The sequence below is a fragment of the Pleurodeles waltl genome, chromosome 10 (genome assembly GCF_031143425.1).
Source record: "Pleurodeles waltl isolate 20211129_DDA chromosome 10, aPleWal1.hap1.20221129, whole genome shotgun sequence".
NCBI classification, from domain to species: domain Eukaryota; kingdom Metazoa; phylum Chordata; class Amphibia; order Caudata; family Salamandridae; genus Pleurodeles; species Pleurodeles waltl.
Genome location: NC_090449.1, coordinates 283,865,773 through 283,887,198, shown reverse-complemented (window position 1 = coordinate 283,887,198; position 21,426 = coordinate 283,865,773). Strand labels below are relative to the sequence as shown.

Here is a 21,426-nt window from a genome sequence, read left to right as displayed (position 1 = left end):
CTGTTGGGATGCAAATGCATTGTTAATGTATCTGCGTGTTCCATCTTGTACATGGGTGTGTTTCCCTGTATGATTGTGCTTTCCCTGTTAGCTTGGCCTTGTGTGGGTGGTGATTTTGTGGGTTGGGTGAGCCTCCTTACTGGGCATGCTTTAGTGATGGGTGTCCTTGCTCGTATGTGAGTGGTGTCCATGCATTGGTGTTGCATGCAGGGCTTTGTATTGGGATGGGTGGGTTGTGATGGTGGGGTATTTGTGAGGTGATGGAGTGATAGGAGTGAGGGTAAGGGTGGGGGTATGTGATGGCATGCAGGTAGGGTGGGGGATATAGTAGTGAAGATTTGCTTACCAGAGTCCAGTCCTCCTGCTACTCCTGCAAGGCCCTCAGGATGCATGATTGCCAAGACTTGCTCCTCCCATGTTGTTAGTTGTGGGGGAGGAGGTGGATGTCCACCGCCAGTCCTCTGTACAGCAATCTGGTGTCTTGCAACCACAGAATGCACCTTCCCCCATAGGTCGTTCCACCTCTTCCTGATGTCATCCCTAGTTCTGGGGTGCTGTCCCACGGCGTTGACCCTGTCCACGATTCTTCGCCATAGCTCCATCTTCCTTGCAATGGAGGTCTGCTGCACCTGTGATCCGAATAGCTGTGGCTCTACCCGGATGATTTCCTCCACCATGACACTTAGCTCCTCCTCTGAAAACCTGGGGTGTCTTCGGGGTGCCATGGATGTGGTGTGAGTGATATTTGTGTGGATGTGTGAGGATGTGTAGGGTGATGTGTGGGGTGATGTGTTGTGGTCTATGCTGTGATGTGCGTGAATGGTGTATGGGTGAGGGTGTTCTGTGCCTCTGATTGGGTGGGTGCTCCTTGCTTGTCTCTTTCTGCCTGGTCTCTTTTTTTCACTGTAAGGGGTTGTGGGTATTGTGGGTGTGTGTTTTATATTGGTGTGAGTGTGTGGGTGTGGTGTGTGTATGTGTATCAGGTGTGTGTAGTTTGAATTGTCCAATCTGGTGTTGTTTTGTTAGTGTGTGTGTGTATTTTGATCGCAGAGGTGTGTACCGCCAATGGTTTACCGCGATTGAAAGACCGCCGCAGTGATTCATGGGTCGTGATTCTGTGGGCGTATTCCTGTTGGCGTAATGGTGTGGGTTTTGGTACTGCCATTTTATCACTGACCTTTGGTCTGGCGAACTTGTGTGGTGCCTGTATTGTGGCAGAATTCAATGTGTGGGTCATAATGCCTGTGGCAGATACTGCCGCAGTCATGGTATGTTGGCGGCCATCAGCATGGCGGTAGGCGGCATTTACTGCCAGGGTTGTAATGAGGGCCTATGTGCGGGTTCTTGGTGAGTGTCAGATATAAGACATTGGCTCGTGCAGGTTTTACCTGTGGATCCCAAGGAGTGGCAGTATTGGCTAAATAAAAATGTTCTGGGTCCAATCAGCAAGAAATATTCCCTCATAGTCTGCAACTGTTGGGGGTTCTGGAATTACATCTCTCCTACATATTCACTGTAGTAAATCATACAGTTATCCACTGGGTCTAATGAGCAGTGCAGATGGACCACACATATAATAAATGGTATCATGAAATGCTGTACAGTACACTTCCCGGTGTATCCATAAAGGACTACTTCTACCCAGAATCCTCCTTATCGGTCTGCCTCATCTAGGAAGCGGTCACCTTGTCCTTCCTGTCTCTGGATAGGATCTCCTATTTTACATATTTGGCCATCTTTAGCCTTTTCTCTTTGACCTTTTTGCCTTTTGTTGGCTGAGGCTGAGACTGAGCCTCAGGTTTGTGGTTCATACCATTCTTGCTCTCTGCTTGCCTTTGGCTGACTGCCCATGGTGCTGAGTTCAGTGTTTGCATCCATTGAATTTTTTTATTTGTTTTCAGGGGATGAAACAGTTGCTTAGCATTGCCAGTGATCCAAGGTAGGTAGATTCTTCTAGCTTGGAAGTATACATGTCTGCCATCATCTTGGCATGTCTCCTTTGGTAACTTAGCAGATCCTTGCCTTTGTGTGAGGGTGTGCTTTGTGACTGTGATGTTCTTTGGGTTTTTTCCCTATTTTGCATCTCCCACTGGGGTTGGTCACTGTTGCCTTGCAAGTGACTGTGTCCCTTACGTTTGGGACTACCCTTCCTTCTATGGGCCTTTGATATGTAGCTTATGCTGCTCTGCTCTTTATTCCCCTATTTTGGGTATGTATGATGCATGTTTGTGGTTCTATATCTGTGTTACCTGGGTTTGGTTGAGTTGGGTCTCTTTGGAGGCCCTTGGTCTCATACCTCTGCCTGCCTCTTAGATTTCTCTGTTGTGTAACTGTCACTGAACCACCTTAGCCCTCTACCATCCCACCCACCTATGTTTGTACATGCTTAGTTGATTGGCACTGTTGACCTCAGGCCCTGGTCTGGCTGATTGTTTGTGGTGCCTTCTGGCTTTCTTTCCCCATCTTGCTGCCTGTGCATGATTGTCACGGTTTCGGGCGGGTCTGATCAGGACTCTGGTGGGGACACCCCTTGAGGTCACCGAATATCCTAAAGAGGTAGTGTACTGGGCAGAAGAGCAGCTAAAGGCATACACAGAAAGGACAGCTATGGACAGGCACAGGAAACAGGAAAGTAAAAGCAGAGCAAACCTTGTGTGAACAAACAGGAAACGGATTACCAGTGGACAAACACGCTGGGGTTGTACACAGAGTAAGGCGCAGAACCTCCCACAGTGACAGGGAATCTCAATGCCTCTGTGCAGTTTGCTCTTACAGATAGTCACCCTGCCAGCCCCATAGAAAGGAGGCAGCAGAAGTGATTCTGTCTCTGGACCCTAGAGCACAAACAAGGATAGTACTTACATACACAGGACACGCTCTTGTGGGTCCAGCTGGAAACACAGTGGCGATTCCTGAGAAAACAGCAATAGCACACTGTCACTGTTAGGCACGAAATACAACGTATAACACTGGACAAGGATGGGGGCTGGAATTGCCTCCTGGAAACCAGGAGCCAACCCCAGTACACAGGAGGACACGTATACACTGATGAAGACTGATAGAACACTTACCAGACACAAAGAACCAAAACGAAACAGAAACAGAAGGGAACAAACAAAGAGGCAGAGGCAAGAACTAGGAACAGGCTCAGGCTGAAGCAAAGGCGGGACTAGGACTTGAAAACAGGGCGCAAACTTCTGGCTGGGACAAACAGAGACAGGACTGGGAAACTGAGAACAGGCTCTGGCTGGAACAGGCAAGGACAGGACTGGAATACAGGGAGTAGGAAAAGAGCAGTAAACAGGACTGGGAAACAGAGAGCAGGTTCAGGCTGAAACAAGGCAGGAGCAGGGCAGAGAAACAGGGAGCAGGCTCTGGAAGAAACAAACAGGTACAAGGCTAAGAAGTAGGGAGCAGACTCTGGCTGGAACAATCAGGAACAGGGCAGAGAAACAGGAAACAGGATCAAGCTGGAACAGCACAGGAACAAAACTGGAACACCATCCGACAAGGGGTCTGTAACACAAAGGATTTGAACTCCAATGCACGACAGGGAGCTTGAGGAAATGGCTGCTTATAAGCAGTTCCAAGCTGGGCTGCACAGGAGAGGTTTCAGGTGTGTGTAGTTTCGGACACTTGCAAGTCCTGGAGGAGAGGATCCAGTGAAAAGGAGCAACTGGACTTCTCCTATTGAAAACAATGGGAAACAGAATCCGGGTTTTCCTGACTACCAAGCTGTGCATTATGGGATTTGCAGTCCCAAGAAGCAAATGTAGTACTATACAAGTGTACCATAGAGAAAAGAGAAACAAACAGGGGTCAGCAAGGGACTCTAGATAGGTGTTCAAGGTGATTCCCAGGCTTCTGACAGTCCCCTTACAGCGCCCCCTGGAAATGGGACGACCGAGTCGTAACAGTATACCCCCTCCCACCAGTCTGCTCAAGAAGAGAAGGCAATCCTTTGGCTGAAAAAAGTTGAAGAGGAAAAGCCACAGCAAGAAAATCCAACACCAACCTTGGTTGATAAGTTTACAGTCCTGCCACAGATGACTCATCCAATGAGCAAAGCATGTATTAATACCCATATGGGCTCCGATGTCTTTCCTTTTTATTGTTCGAGTGATACGGGAGGAGTGCATGGAGTTGGTTTCTGGTGAAGTAGATTCAGGAGCAAGGAGATCTGGAATGGCATTATGGGCGGTATTCTTTAGGACTTTAGTTTCCTGTTCAGTACTGTCTTCTTTGGAGGAGATAATTGGTGTATTAGTAACTGTAAGGTCTGTAACTCCTTCCGACAAGCAGGATATATCTGTTTCTGCAGCAGTATTTGCATTGATTGTGGTCTGAGGCTTGCAAAGCATAGAGACTTGGGAGACATGGGTAACTGGTGTTCTCAAGGTAAACATGAAAAAGTCAGAATTATCTTTCATCTTGGATGACTTTGGAGTATCAAATTCGGGAGCAACAGGAGTTTTCATGTCTTTAGAAACTGGATTGACATCTGAGAATGTAGAAGTTCCACAAACTAATTCTTTAGGGTGATCTTCAGACAAGACTGGGATTTCTTCATTGCAAGTGCTCTGTGGTGTGTTCGTGGTATCAGAAATGGTTTCTTTGCAAGGCGTTTCTACTACAGGTAGTTCATCTTCAACTCTGTTAACATTGAAAGGTTGTTCTTTGGAAAGAAATAGAACTGGAGTCTCTTCAGAAATCACCTTTACACTGTTACCTACATTTTCAGCTCTAGCCTTTGAATTGATGATGGTTTCTTGCAATAAAACACTAAGAACAGTACTTATCATCAGATCTTCGAATACAAGATTCAAATTCAAGTCTTTAGTTTCAGTGGGAAATATTACATCTTTCAGTACTTGAGCTTCGTTTTCAGATTGCTAGTTTTTAGGAGTCTTTAGTTTCATGGACACAGCAGGTGACATTGGTGTGGCTGGTTTCACATCAAGATCAGATACCAGTAGCTCAGAGATCTTGTCTTCACTAATCGTGGAGCTGGAAACAGGATACACAGTGGCAGGGAACAGCAAGTCAGGGTCAGTGGTTGAGGCTGTAACTGTGTCTAGTTCTAGGAAAAGGCTCTCATTTCTTATGACAGGCTGTTTAGTTTCAGATTGCTGCCTTTCTTCCTTGTCTGAAATCTCCATGGTTTGCTTTGACACAGAAGAGATTTTAAAACTTTCTGAGAAGTCCATTACATTCTTAGTAATTGCGGGTGTGTAGGAGGCTGGACTGGCTTGTAGTGAGTACCAAGGGGTACTTGCACCTTGCACCAGGCCCAGTTATCCCTTATTAGTGTATAGGGTGTCAATGGTAGCTTAGCAGAGCAGCTTAGGCTGAACTAGGAGACGAGTGAAGCTCCTACAGTACCACTAGTGTCACTTGCACAATATCATAAGAAAACACAATACACAGATATACTAAAAATAAAGGTACTTTATTTTTATGACAATATGCCGAAGTATCTCAGGGTGTACCCTCAGTATGAGGATAGCAAATATACACAAGATATATGTACACAATACCAAAAATATGCAGTATAGTCTTAGAAAACAGTGCAAACAATGTATAGTTACAATAGGATGCAATGGGGACACATAGGGATAGGGGCAACACAAACCATATACTCCAAAAGTGGAATGCGAACCACGAATGGACCCCAAACCTATGTGACCTTGTAGAGGGTCGCTGGGACTATTAGAAAATAGTGAGGGTTAGAAAAATAGCCCACCCCAGGACCCTGAAAAGTGAGTGCAAAGTGCACTAAAGTTCCCCAAAGGACATAGAAGTCGCGATAGGGGAATTCTGCAGGAAAGACACAAACCAGCAATGCAACAACGATGGATTTCCAGTCGAGGGTACCTGTGGAACAAGGGGACCAAGTCCAAAAGTCACAAGCAAGTCGGAGATGGGCAGATGCCCAGGAAATGCCAGCTGGGGGTGCAAAGAAGCTGCTACTGGACAGTAGAAGCTTAGGTTTCTGCAGGAACGACAAGGGCTAGAGACTTCCCTTTGGAGGACGGATCCCTCACGCCGTGGAGAGTCGGGCAGAAGTGTTTTCCCGCCGAAAGACCGCCAACAAGCCTTGCTAGCTGCAAATCGTGCGGTTAGTGTTTTTGGAGACTGCTGTGGCCCAGGAGGGACCAGGATGTCGCCAATTGCGTCAGGGGACAGAGGGGACGTCAAGCAAGACAAGGAGCCCTCTCAGCAGCAGGCAGCACCCGGAGAAGTGCCAGAAACAGGCACTACGAGGATGCGTGAAACGGTGCTCACCCGAAGTTGCACAAAGGAGTCCCACGTCGCCGGAGACCAACTTAGAAAGTCGTGCAATGTAGGTTAGAGTGCCGTGGACCCAGGCTTGGCTGTGCACAAAGGATTTCCGCCGGAAGTGCACAGAGGGCGGAGTAGCTGCAAAAGTCGCGGTTCCCAGCAATGCAGTCTGGCGTGGGGAGGCAAGGACTTACCTCCACCAAACTTGGACTGTGGGAGTCACTTGGACACAGTTGCTGGATTCAAGGGACCTCGCTCGTCGTGCTGAGAGGAGACCCAATTGACTGGTGATGCAGTTCTTTGGTGCCTGCGGTTGCAGGGGGAAGATTCCGTCGACCCACGGGAGATTTCTTCGGAGCTTCTAGTGCAGAGAGGAGGCAGACTACCCCCACAGCATGCACCACCAGGAAAACAGTCGAGAAGGCGGCAGGATCAGCGTTACAGAGTTGCAGTAGTCGTCTTAGCTACTTTGTTGCAGTTTTGCAGGCTTCCAGCGCGGTCAGCAGTCGATTCCTTGGCAGAAGGTGAAGAGAGAGATGCAGAGGAACTCTGATGAGCTCATGCATTCGTTATCTAAGGAAATCCCCAAAGCAGAGACCCTAAATAGCCAGAAACGAGGGTTTGGCTACTTAGGAGAGAGGATAGGCTAGCAACACCTGGAGGAGCCTATCAGAAGGAGTCTCTGACGTCACCTGGTGGCACTGGCCACTCAGAGCAGTCCAGTGTGCCAGCAGCACCTCTGTTTCCAAGATGGCAGAGGTCTGGAGCACACTGGAGGAGCTCTGGACACCTCCCAGGGGAGGTGCAGGTCAGGGGAGTGGTCACTCCCCTTTCCTTTGTCCAGTTTCGCGCCAGAGCAGGGCTAAGGGGTCCCTGAACCGGTGTAGACTGGCTTATGCAGAAATGGGCACCATCTGTGCCCATGAAAGCATTTCCAGAGGCTGGGGGAGGCTACTCCTCCCCTGCCTTCACACCATTTTCCAAAGGGAGAGGGTGTAACACCCTCTCTCAGAGGAAGTCCTTTGTTCTGCCATCCTGGGCCAAGCCTGGCTGGACCCCAGGAGGGCAGAAACCTGTCTGAGGGGTTGGCAGCAGCAGCAGCTGCAGTGAAACCCCAGGAAAGGCAGTTTGGCAGTACCAGGGTCTGTGCTACAGACCACTGGGATCATGGGATTGTGCCAACTATGCCAGGATGGCATAGAGGGGGCAATTCCATGATCATAGACATGTTACATGGCCATATTCGGAGTTACCATTGTGAAGCTACATATAGGTAGTGACCTATATGTAGTGCACGCGTGTAATGGTGTCCCCGCACTCACAAAGTCTGGGGAATTGGCCCTGAACAATGTGGGGGCACCTTGGCTAGTGCCACGGTGCCCTCACACTAAGTAACTTTGCACCTAACCTTTACCAGGTAAAGGTTAGACATATAGGTGACTTATAAGTTACTTAAGTGCAGTGTAAAATGGCTGTGAAATAACGTGGACGTTATTTCACTCAGGCTGCAGTGGCAGGCCTGTGTAAGAATTGTCAGAGCTCCCTATGGGTGGCAAAAGAAATGCTGCAGCCCATAGGGATCTCCTGGAGCCCCAATACCCTGGGTACCTCAGTACCATATACTAGGGAATTATAAGGGTGTTCCAGTAAGCCAATGTAAATTGATAAAATTGGTCACTAGCCTGTTAGTGACAATTTGAAAGAAATGAGAGGGCATAACCACTGAGGTTCTGATTAGCAGAGCCTCAGTGAGACAGTTAGTCACTACACAGGTAACACATTCAGGCACACTTATGAGAACTGGGGCCCTGGCTGACAGGGTCCCAGTGACACATACAACTAAAACAACATATATACAGTGAAAAATGGGGGTAACATGCCAGGCAAGATGGTACTTTCCTACACAACCCCCCCCCCCCAAACGAAGGACAATAAGACTAGTCATTCCCTGATGGGTCTTCATTGTCTAAGTGGAAATATCTGGAAAGTCCATCTGCATTGGAGTGGCTACTCCCAGGTCTATGTTCCACTGTATAGTCCATTCCCTGTAGGGATATGGACCACCTCAACAATTTAGGATTTTCACCTTTCATTTGTTTTAGCCAAAGTAGAGGTTTGTGGTCTGTTTGAACAATGAAGTGAGTGCCAAACAGGTATGGCCTCAACTTCTTCAGTGCCCAGACCACAACAAAGGCCTCCCTCTCAATGGCAGACCAACGCTTTTCTCTAGGGGTCAACCTCCTACTAATAAAAGCAACAGGTTGATCCTGGCCCTCAGAATTAAGTTGTGATAGGACTGCCCCTACTCCTAATTCAGATGCATCAGTTTGGACATAGAATTTTTTAGAGTAACAAGGGCTTTTCAGGACAGGTGCAGAGCACATGGCCTGCTTCAGCTCCTCAAAAGCTTTTTGACAGTTTGCTGTCCATAATACCTTTTTAGGCATTTTCTTGGATGTGAGGTCATTAAGAGGGGCTGCCATGGAGCCATAGTTCTTAATGAACCTCCTGTAATACCCAATGAGGCCTAGGAAGGCTCTCACCTGAGTCTGAGTAGTAGGGGGAACCCAATCAATAATTTTTTGGATTTTCCCCTGTAGTGGTGTAATCTGTTCCCCACCAACAAGGTGTCCCAGATAAACCACCTTACCCTGCCCTATCTGGCACTTTGAAGCCTTGATAGTGAGGCCTGCCTTTTGCAGGGCCTCCAAAACTTTCCATAGGTGGACCAGGTGATCATCCCAGCTGGAGCTAAAGACAGCTATATCGTCCAAATATGCTGCACTGAAAGCTTCCAGCCCTTGCAGGACTGTGTTCACCAACCTCTGAAAAGTGGCAGGTGCATTTTTCAATCCAAAAGGCATTACAGTGAACTGGTAATGGCCTCCAATGGTTGAAAATGCAGTTTTAGGTTTAGCATCTTCTGATAATTTGATCTGCCAATACCCTGCAGTCAAATCAAAAGTGCTTAGATACTTGGCAGATGCCAGTGTATCTATGAGCTTATCTGCCCTGGGTATAGGGTGAGCATCAGTTTTGGTTACCTGGTTGAGACCTCTGTAGTCTACACAAAACCGCATTTCCTTCTTTCCATCTTTGGAATGGGGTTTTGGTACAAGTACTACAGGAGAAGCCCATGGACTTTCAGAGTGCTCAACCACTCCCAGTTCTAACATTTTCCGCACCTCTTGCTTTATGCAGTCCCTGACATGGTCAGGCTGCCTATAGATCTTACTTTTGACAGGCAAGCTGTCTCCAGTATCTATAGTGTGCTCACACCAAGAAGTGGTACCTGGCACAGTAGAGAAGAGTTCAGAAAACTGACCCAGGAGATTTATGCAATGGTCTTTCTGCTCAGCGGTAAGACAATCAGCCAAAACTACCCCTTCCACCAGAGCATCTTGTTCTGTGGAAGAGAAGAGATCAGGTAGAGGATCACTGTCTTCTTCCTGTCCCTCATCAGTTGCCATGAGCAGGGTGAGATCAGCCCTGTCATAGTAGGGTTTCAGGCGATTGACATGGAGCACCCTAAGGGGACTCCTGGCAGTGCCTAAGTCAACTAAATAGGTGACTTCGCCCTTTTTCTCAACAATTGTGTGGGGTCCACTCCATTTATCTTGGAGTGCTCTTGGGGCCACAGGCTCCAAGACCCACACTTTCTGCCCTGGTTGGTACTGAACCAAAACAGCCTTCTGGTCATGCCATTGCTTCTGAAGCTCTTGGCTAGCCTGAAGGTTTTTACTGACCTTTTTCATATACTCAGCCATCCTTGATCTGAGGCCAAGTACATAATCCACAATATCTTGTTTTGGAGCTTTTAAAGGTTGTTCCCAACCCTCCTTGACAAGTGTTAGTGGACCCCTAACAGGGTGTCCAAAGAGGAGTTCAAAGGGGCTGAAGCCCACTCCTTTCTGGGGTACCTCCCTGTAGGCAAAAAGGAGGCATGGTAACAGGATATCCCATCTCCTGCGGAGTTTTTCAGGGAGACCCATAATCATGCCTTTGAGAGTTTTGTTAAATCTCTCCACCAGTCCATTTGTTTGTGGATGGTAGGGTGTAGTGAACTTGTAAGTCACACCACACTCCTTCCACATGGCCTTTAAGTATGCAGACATGAAATTGCTTCCTCTGTCTGATACTACTTCCTTTGGGAAGCCCACCCTAGAAAATATTCCCAGGAGGGCCTTTGCCACTGCAGGTGCTGTAGTGGTCCTTAAAGGAATTGCTTCAGGATATCTTGTGGCATGGTCCACTACCACCAAGATAAACCTATTGCCTGAAGCAGTAGGAGGGTCAAGGGGGCCAACTATGTCAACCCCTACCCTTTCAAAGGGAACCCCAACCACAGGCAGTGGAATAAGGGGTGCCTTTGGTCTTCCACCTGTTTTGCCACTGGCTTGACAGGTTTCACAGGACTTACAAAACTCTTTTGTGTCCTCAGACATTCTAGGCCAATGAAACAAGGGAACAAGCCTGTCCCAAGTTTTCATTTGTCCTAGATGTCCTGCTAGGGGAATGTCGTGAGCAAGAGTTAGGAGTAACTTTCTGTACTCCTGGGGAATCACTAATCTCCTGGCAGCTCCAGGTTTAGTATCCCTTGCCTCAGTGTACAAGAGGTTGTCCTCCCAGTAAACTCTGTGAGAGTCACTGACATCCCCATTAGCTTGTTTGACAGCTTGCTATCTTAGACCCTCTAGTGTGGGGCAGGTTTGCTGTGCCACACTCAGCTCCTCCCTGGCAGGCCCCCCTTCACCCAAAAGCTCAGCAGTGTCTGCTTCCAGCTCCTCTGGTGTAGGTTCTGCACAGGGTGGAAATTCTTCTTCCTCAGAAGTAGAATCCACTGTAGAGGGAGGGATAGTAGGTAGTGCTTTACTTCTACTAGCCCTAGCTTTAGGGAGCACTTGGTCCATTGTTCCAGGATCCAAGCTTCCCTGTCCTTTTTGCTTTTTGGCCTGAGCCCTGGTTAAAGCAAAAATATGCCCTGGGATGCCCAGCATTGCTGCATGGGCCTCCAACTCCACATCTGACCAAGCTGATGTCTCCAAATCATTTCCTAGTAGACAGTCTACAGGTAAAATCTGTGGCTACCGCAACTTTCTTTGGACCAGTAAACCCCCCCCAGTTGAGATTTACAACAGCCATGGGGTGGCTATGTGTGTTGTTGTGAGCATCGGTTACTTGGTACTGGTGACCAATTTGGTGTTGTTCAGGGTGGACCAGTTTCTCTATGACCATAGTCACACTGGCACCAGTGTCCCTGTAGGCCTGAACCTCAACACCATTTATTAGGGGTAGCTGCTTGTACTTATCCATATTAAGGGGACAAGCAACTAAGGTGGCTAAATCAATAGCCCCCTCAGAGACTAACACAGCCTCTGTGGTCTCCCTAACAAGACCAACCCCAACTAAGTTACCAAAGGTGAGCCCAGCTACTCCCTTAGATTGGCTATTAGTAGGTTTGCTCCCACCACCACTGCTATTAGTAGGGACACTAGGTGTAGCAGTAGGGGTTGTAGTGGTAGGAGGCTTGGTGCTTTTCTTTGGACAACTGGGATCTGTTGTCCAATGGCCTTTTATTTTACATAAATAGCACCATGGTTTCTTTTCTTTGTTTTGATTAGAAGAGGATTTGGGCCCACCACCCCCACCAGAGTGTTTTTGTGGGCCTGATGAAGACTCATTTTTAGATTTGTCCCCACCCTTGTCAGAAGACTTACCATCCTTCTTCTTATTGCCATCTTTGTCACCCCCTGTATGAACTTTTCTGTTCACCCTTGTTCTGACCCATTTGTCTGCCTTCTTTCCCAATTCTTGGGGAGAGGTCAGATCAGAGTCCACCAAGTACTGGTGCAACAAATCAGACACACAATTATTAAGAATATGCTCTCTCAGGGTCAAGTTATACAGGCTGTCATAATCAGTAACTTTACTGCCATGTAACCACCCCTCCAAGGCCTTCACTGAATGGTCAATGAAATCAACCCAGTCTTGTGAAGACTCCTTTTTGGTCTCTCTGAACTTTATCCTGTATTGTTCAGTGGTTAAGCCATAACCATCCAGGAGTGCATTCTTAAGAACTGTAAAATTATTGGCATCACTTTCTTTCACAGTAAGGAGCCTATCCCTACCTTTTCCACTAAATGATAGCCATAGGATAGCAGCCCACTGCCTTTGAGGGACATCCTGTACAACACACCCCTCTCAAGTGCAGCAAACCACTTGTTAATGTCATCCCCCTCCTTATAAGGGGGAACTATCTTGTGCAGATTCCTGGAATCATGCTCTTTTACAGGATGACTATGGGGAATACTGCTGCTGCCACCATGGGTTTCTAAACCCAATTTCTGTCTCTCCTTCTCTACTTCTAAGGTCTGTCTATCCAAATCCAGCTGTTGCTTCTTGAGCTTCAGTCTGGTTTGTTCCACTCTCAATCTATTGAGCTCCCTTTCTAACAATCTGTCATCAGGGTGGGTGGGAGGGACATGCCTTGAAACAGAAGTATGGTGAGAATGGACAGAAGGAGACCTGTCCCTTACAGAAGGCACCCTAGCAGCTTGGCTAACAGAAACATCACTTCTACTGTGGTGAGAATGAATGCTCTTGCTATGATGTGAGACAAGACTACCTGTATGGTGTGACTCTTCATCATTACCAACTATGCTAGACTGTCTAGTAATGGGCAGGCTAGGAAGTTTCTTTCCTGAATCTTTTCCTAGGGGAGTCCCAGGATCAGATTGGGAACCATTAGCTACTTTTTCAACAGATGGGGCACTTTTGGCCTTATCTTGTTCTCTAAGCATGTTAAGCAACAATTCCAAAGAAGGATTCTTCCCTACACTCAAACCTCTTTCTATACAGAGACTCCTTGCTCCTTTCCAGCTAAGGTGGTCATATGCAAGTTTGGACAGATCAACATTTTGGCCTGTGCCAGACATTTTTAGAAAGAGTTTAAGTGATAGAAAAAGTGAAGAAAAAGTTTTTCAGAACTTTTGGAAAGACAGAAAAAAAACTTTAAAAACTTTTTAGAACTTTTTAGCAAGTTTAGAAGTACTTTTCAGCACTTAGAAAAGAGTGAAAAGAGGAAATGCAAAACTTTTTAGTTATGTGTACACACACTGAACTTGTTTTGTATATTTTGCTCTTATGAAAAGTACAAGGACAAGAGTGGTAAGTAGTCTCAAAGCACTTATCCCACCGCTGCACAACCAATGTAGGAGGCTGGACTGGCTTGTAGTGAGTACCAAGGGGTACTTGCACCTTGCACCAGGCCCAGTTATCCCTTATTAGTGTATAGGGTGTCTAGCAGCATAGGCTGATAGATAATGGTAGCTTAGCAGAGCAGCTTAGGCTGAACTAGGAGACGAGTGAAGCTCCTACAGTACCACTAGTGTCACTTGCACAATATCATAAGAAAACACAATACACAGATATACTAAAAATAAAGGTACTTTATTTTTATGACAATATGCCGAAGTATCTCAGAGTGTACCCTCAGTATGAGGATAGCAAATATACACAAGATATATGTACACCATACCAAAAATATGCAGTATAGTCTTAGAAAACAGTGCAAACAATGTATAGTTACAATAGGATGCAATGGGGACACATAGGGATAGGGGCAACACAAACCATATGCTCCAAAAGTGGAATGCGAACCACGAATGGACCCCAAACCTATGTGACCTTGTAGAGGGTCGCTGGGACTATTAGAAAATAGTGAGGGTTAGAAAAATAGCCCACCCCAAGACCCTGAAAAGTGAGTGCAAAGTGCACTAAAGTTCCCCAAAGGACATAGAAGTCGTGATAGGGGAATTCTGCAGGAAAGACACAAACCAGCAATGCAACAACAATGGATTTCCAGTCGAGGGTACCTGTGGAACAAGGGGACCAAGTCCAAAAGTCACAAGCAAGTCGGAGATGGGCAGATGCCCAGGAAATGCCAGCTGGGGGTGCAAAGAAGCTGGTACTGGACAGTAGAAGCTTAGATTTCTGCAGGAACGACAAGGGCTAGAGACTTCCCCTTTGGAGGACGGATCCCTCACGCCGTGGAAAGTCGGGCAGAAGTGTTTTCCCGCCGAAAGACCGCCAACAAGCCTTGCTAGCTGCAAATCGTGAGGTTAGTGTTTTTGGATGCTGCTGTGGCCCAGGAGGGACCAGGATGTCGCCAATTGCGTCAGGGGACAGAGGGGACGTCGAGCAAGACAAGGAGCCCTCTCAGCAGCAGGCAGCACCCGGAGAAGTGCCAGAAACAGGCACTACGAGGATGCGTGAAACGGTGCTCACCCGAAGTTGCACAAAGGAGTCCCACGTCGCCGGAGACCAACTTAGAAAGTCGTGCAATGTAGGTTAGAGTGCCGTGGACCCAGGCTTGGCTGTGCACAAAGGATTTCTGCCGGAAGTGCACAGAGGCCGGAGTAGCTGCAAAAGTCGCGGTTCCCAGCAATGCAGTCTGGCGTGGGGAGGCAAGGACTTACCTCCACCAAACTTGGACTGAAGAGTCACTGGACTGTGGGAGTCACTTGGACACAGTTGCTGGATTCAAGGGACCTCGCTCATCGTGCTGAGAGGAGACCCAAGGGACCGGTGATGCAGTTCTTTGGTGCCTGCGGTTGCAGGGGGAAGATTCAGTCGACCCACGGGAGATTTCTTCGGAGCTTCTAGTGCAGAGAGGAGGCAGACTACCCCCACAGCATGCACCACCAGGAAAACAGTCGAGAAGGCGGCAGGATCAGCGTTACAGAGTTGCAGTAGTCGTCTTAGCTACTTTGTTGCAGTTTAGCAGGCTTCCAGCGCGGTCAGCAGTCGATTCCTTGGCAGAAGGTGAAGAGAGAGATGCAGAGGAACTCGGATGAGCTCATGCATTCGTTATCTAAGGAAATCACCAAAGCAGAGACCCTAAATAGCCAGAAAAGAGGGTTTGGCTACTTAGGAGAGAGGATAGGCTAGCAACACCTGAAGGAGCCTATCAGAAGGAGTCTCTGACGTCACCTGGTGGCACTGGCCACTCAGAGCAGTCCAGTGTGCCAGCAGCACCTCTGTTTCCAAGATTGCAGAGGTCTGGAGCACACTGGAGGAGCTCTGGACACCTCCCAGGGGAGGTGCAGGTCAGGGGAGTGGTCACTCCCCTTTCCTTTGTCCAGTTTCGCGCCAGAGCAGGGCTAAGGGGTCCCTGAACCGGTGTAGACTAGCTTATGCAGAAATGGGCACCAAAAGTGCCCATGAAAGCATTTCCAGAGGCTGGGGGAGGCTACTCCTCCCCTGCCTTCACACCATTTTCCAAAGGGAGAGGGTGTAACACCCTCTCTCAGAGGAAGTCCTTTGTTCTGCCATCCTGGGCCAAGCCTGGCTGGACCCCAGGAGCAGAAACCTGTCTGAGGGGTTGGCAGCAACTGCAGTGAAACCCCAGGAAAGGCAGTTTGGCAGTACCAGGGTCTGTGCTACAGACCACTGGGATCATGGGATTGTGCCAACTATGCCAGGATGGCATAGAGGGGGCAATTCCATGATCATAGACATGTTACATGGCCATATTCGGAGTTACCATTGTGAAGCTACATATAGGTAGTGACCTATATGTAGTGCACGCGTGTAATGGTGTCCCCGCACTCACAAAGTCCGGGGAATTGGCCCTGAACAATGTGGGGGCACCTTGGCTAGTGCCAGGGTGCCCTCACACTAAGTAACCTTGCACCTAACCTTTACCAGGTAAAGGTTAGACATATAGGTGACTTATAAGTTACTTAAGTGCAGTGTAAAATGGCTGTGAAATAACGTGGACGTTATTTCACTCAGGCTGCAGTGGCAGGCCTGTGTAAGAATTGTCAGAGCTCCCTATGGGTGGCAAAAGAAATGCTGCAGCCCATAGGGATCTCCTGGAACCCCAATACCCTGGGTACCTCAGTACCATATACTAGGGAATTATAAGGGTGTTCCAGTAAGCCAATGTAAATTTATAAAATTGGTCACTAGCCTGTTAGTGACAATTTGAAAGAAATGAGAGAGCATAACCACTGAGGTTCTGATTAGCAGAGCCTCAGTGAGACAGTTAGTCACTACACAGGTAACACATTCAGGCACACTTATGAGCACTGGGGCCCTGGCTGACAGGGTCCCAGTGACACATACAACTAAAACAACATATATACGGTGAAAAATGGGGGTAACATGCCAGGCAAGATGGTACTTTCCTACAGGGTGTTTCTTCACGGTCAGAAAAATCCATTAGTTCACTTGAAACAGGAACTGGCTCTTCATTATCTGAAAATTCTATGATATTGTTTGAAAGGGCAGGAGTATCCCCACAATCTGAAAATTCTGGTGTGTGCGCCATTTGAACAGCACTATCTGCAGGTTTGTTCACGGCAAGGCAGGAACCACTGTCATCACTAGATTCAGATTCTTCAACACTGTTGCACAACTTGCCATTAATCTCCAGTAAAGTCATATCTTGGTTTCTTAAGGTGCAGCTGTTGGAGTCTGCATCAGAACTCTCTTCTTCCTTTGGCTTTATTTGTTCTGCTACAGGGGCTGAGACACTTCCTTCTGAAGACTCTGATCCATCCTTTGAATCAATAGGTGTCAAATCTCTCAGAGATGTCAGAGATTCAATCAACGGTACAGGAATTTTCACTGGAGAACCACAGGCTGAGAGAGAGTCTGAAGAAGAGGCTGATATATTTATAACTGGAGCTGTCTTTTGACTGTCATAAATAGAAGGGACAATCTGCTCGATAGAAGTCTTTGGAGAGGCACACAAAGTAGCATACTGTTCTTTAAGCCAAAGGTGGTGATCATTTTCTTTTTTCAGGTTTTCAAATTGCCTTGCAGTAGTTTCCATCAGCTGCTCTGTTACTTCTTCTACCTTACAGATAAACAGAATGTCTGGTTCTGGCAACAGTGAAATATGCATTGATGAAAAGAGCCCACATGCACAATTTCTTGTGTATGTTACAACATATTCATCATAGACGTCCAATATCTGCCTTTTAATCTGCCAAAACTGCTCTTTTAGTGTGTGTAAGTCCATATTGTTATCAAACCCACTCAGAATAGAAAAGGGTTTAACAGAGCTTTTAGGGATTGAGACTGGTGTATTATCATCCAGTTTGGGAAGAGCACAAGCCTTTTGAGTTGAACTAAGGAATCCCACAGTCTTTACTGATCCCTTTGATACAGGTTCTATCCTACTGACTTGAAAGCACTGAGGGACTGGTAGATCCTTACACGAGTCAGCACAACACTTAGGAATTGAGACTGATGTACTGTCATCCAATTTGGGTGGAACACAAGCCATTTGAGTTGAACTAAGGAATCCCACAGTGTTTACTGATACCTTAGATACAGGGTCTAGCCTGCTGACTTGAAAGCTCTGAGGGACTGATAGGTCTTTATAAGAGTCAGCACTGCACTTTGAATTCTGAGAAACTGGCCTAGATGGGCTGAAGCACTCAACAGAAAACAAGGGAATCCCTAGTGTGGCTTCTTGAACAGTGTCAGGCTTCTTTGTCTTCACAGAGTCCTGGAAGTGAATTTGAGATGCGCTAGCATGAGGCAAGGAATTAACCAGTTCTTCTTGAGAGTAAATGTCTTGTGCAGAAGTAGCAAAAGCACTTTCACTGTTAGGAACATTCTCCCCTGTTTGAGGTAATAGAACCTCCAAAAACTCATTATTACTTTGTAATTCTTCTACAGACAGGGATTGGGGGTCATAATCACAGATATTATAATAGTTGAACATTGATGGATCAGCAAGCAACGCAATGTAGTACTGCATTTGCAATCTTTGATTTTCTTTAACAAGTCTATCCTTTAAACTAAGGCCTTTTTTAGAGGTCTTCAGAGAATGTCTAGGATTAGAAAGGGGTGTCTTAACATGACAGGAAAGCATTTTAGGTCTGTGTGTGCCTTTGCTGCCTGGGGAGCTTGACATTTTTGGTTCGTGCATTCTGTCACGGTTTCGGGCAGGTCTGATCAGGACTCTGGTGGGGACACCCCTTGAGGTCACCGAATATCCTAAAGAGGTAGTGTACTGGGGCAGAAGAGCAGCTAAAGGCATACACGGAAAGGACAGCTATGGACAGGCACAGGAAACAGGAAAGTAAAAGCAGAGCATACCTTGGGTGAACAAACAGGAAACGGATTACCAGTGGACAAACACGCTGGGGTTGTACACAGAGTAAGGCGCAGAACCTCCCACAGTGACAGGGAATCTCAATGCCTCTGTGCAGTTTGCTCTTACAGATAGTCACCCTGCCAGCCCCATAGAAAGGAGGCAGCAGAAGTGATTCTGTCTCTGGACCCTAGAGCACAAACAAGGATAGTACTTACATACACAGGACACGCTCTTGTGGGTCCAGCTGGAAACACAGTGGCGATTCCTGAGAAAACTGCAATAGCACACTGTCACTGTTAGGCACGAAATACAACGTACACTGGACAAGGATGGGGGCTGGAATTGCCTCCTGGAAACCAGGAGCCAACCCCAGTACACAGGAGGACACGTATACACTGATGAAGACTGATAGAACACTTACCAGACACAAAAAAACAAAAAGAAACAGAAACAGAAGGGAACAAACAAAGAGGCAGAGGCAAGAACTAGGAACAGGCTCAGGCTGAAGCAAAGGCGGGACTAGGACTTGAAAACAGGGCGCAAACGTCTGGCTGGGACAAACAGAGACAGGACTGGGAAACTGAGAACAGGCTCTGGCTGGAACAGGCAAGGACAGGACTGGAATATAGGGAGTAGGAAAAGAGCAGTAAACAGGACTGGGAAACAGAGAGCAGGTTCAGGCTGAAACAAGGCAGGAGCAGGGCAGAGAAACAGGGAGCAGGCTCTGGAAGAAACAAACAGGTACAAGGCTAAGAAGTAGGGAGCAGACTCTGGCTGGAACAATCAGGAACAGGGCAGAGAAACAGGAAACAGGATCAAGCTGGAACAGCACAGGAACAAAACTGGAACACCATCCGACAAGGGGTCTGTAACACAAAGGATTCGAACTCCAATGCACGACAGGGAGCTTGAGGAAATGGCTGCTTATAAGCAGTTCCTAGCTGGGCTGCACAGCAGAGGTTTCAGGTGTGTGTAGTTTCGGACACTTGCAAGTCCTGGAGGAGAGGATCCAGTGAAAATGAGCAACTGGACTTCTCCCATTGAAAACAATGGGAAACAGAATCCGGGTTTTCCTGACTACCAAGCTGTGCATTATGGGATTTGCAGTCCCAAGAAGCAAATGTAGTACTATACAAGTGTACCATAGAGAAAAGAGAAACAAACAGGGGTCAGCAAGGGACTCTAGATAGGTGTTCAAGGTGATTCCCAGGCTTCTGACAGTCCCCCTGGAAATGGGACGACCGAGTCGTAACAATGATGGTCACCCTGGCTAGTCTTAGCTCCCTTTACTTACCTGCTGTTTTGTGGTTGGGGTCAGCTGTTGACACTTCACTCTACCTAGGGCTGTTACTCTAGGCGCGCTTGTGCATTCTGACTTTTGGGGTTCCAGTGCTTGCCATCCTACTTTGGCTCCAATGCTTGCTTTGTGTTCATCATCAAAGTTTGTTATTCCCTCCTTTACTACTGGGCTTTGCCCTTGCAGTTTGCATGCTGTTCTTCTTTACTTCAGACTTAGACGAAATGAAAGGAATGCCAAGAATGCAGCACTCTCAGTCTGAAAAATTAGCTTATTAAGACGCTTCTCAAGTCCCATGCACAGACGTGAGCTTTTATTTCAGATGCAAACACATGTGCAACTCTGAAAATAATCACTGCAGTGAAATAGTAATGATCACAGGACTCAACAAGGGTTATTACATTATATATATATATATATATATATATATATATATATATATATATACGAGAGAGAGGTGTTACGTATTCACGCATGCACAACGCAACGCAAAAAATAAGAATTAAAAATGCATCCCGATGGGGCTTGACAGCGACCTCATCCCTTTGTTTGCCAGCATCAGGCCGAGGAACCTAAACAAGCAAGACAGAGGGAGTTATTCCAACTGCATGGGATTCTGAGCAAGGCTTCCCCCTCCCCCCCCCCCCCCCCCCCACAGAATGAGTTCCTTCTAACCCGGTGGTCAAGCTTCCTCCCCTTATTGGAGAGGAGAATTCTAGAAACCTTCCCTCCCATCGGGTAAGTTGTTGTTCAAATGCTGGCTGCACCACGTCAGTGTTGGAAAGGAACACTCGTGAGACTGGTCAACTCTCACAGTATTTTTCTAATACAGAGCTGTTCCCTGCCTTACCATAAATATTCTCAGCCTAGTACATCTTATCATCTGTGTTCCTCACTCCCCCATGTTATGTATCCATCCTTCATTGAGAAAGAGCGATAACACGTTGCACAAGCTGTGCGAGATAAAATACCTGACGGTGTGTGAAGCTAAGTAAGCACAAAATGGAGTCGGTGGTCAAGGTGGAATTGGTGGTTAAATACCAATAGCATTACATATGCCTGGTAGATGATCAGTGCAGACTTTGTCTAGGTTGATAGATCCTCACAATGTAAGCACTGGGAAGGTAAAGTGATTATCAATCAATCAATCAGGGATTTCTAAAGCGCGGCTAATCGTCTCAAGACGCTGTGAGTAGAAGTTAATTCTTTGATTTCTTACTAGTTTTCTAATTACATAGACAGACAGATCACATTAATGATAATACTGGTAACTAATCGAAAGAAACTCAGTAGCCTCCGTAGCTGGTAAAATCCATGCAAGTGAAAAGCAGTTGACTGCAACAGGAAAACAAAAAACAATTATTTCTCTACTGTTGAGCTGTTACTTTGTCCTAGCTCATTTACTTTGTATGCAGGGTAGTCCTATGGTTGTTCTCTACTTCAGTACTATGCAAATTGGAAATTTCACTCAGGTTTTGTTTAGGAGCATACAGAGTGCCTCCATAGCTGCTAGGCCACAGGGGCCTCCCACCCCTAGGGCGGACCCAGGTAGGGTTAATTTTTTCATATGTGTGAATTGTCAGTGAAAGTGGCTGCTTATTAGATGAACGGTTCTTAACCTAAGCTCCACAAACCCCTGGGGTTCATCAGTGCCTAATCAGGAGGCCCACAACTGGCTAGAAATTGAAAAATGTAATAATATTAGCAAGTTAATAAAGTATATATGCATAGA

General features: G+C 47.0%; 1 protein-coding gene across 1 annotated transcript in view; it reads left to right on the top strand.

Annotated features, from left to right (window-relative positions):
• Positions 1-21,426, top strand: part of TEKT5 (tektin 5) — a 727,209-nt gene that overhangs the window by 58,392 nt on the left and 647,391 nt on the right. The window lies entirely within an intron of this gene.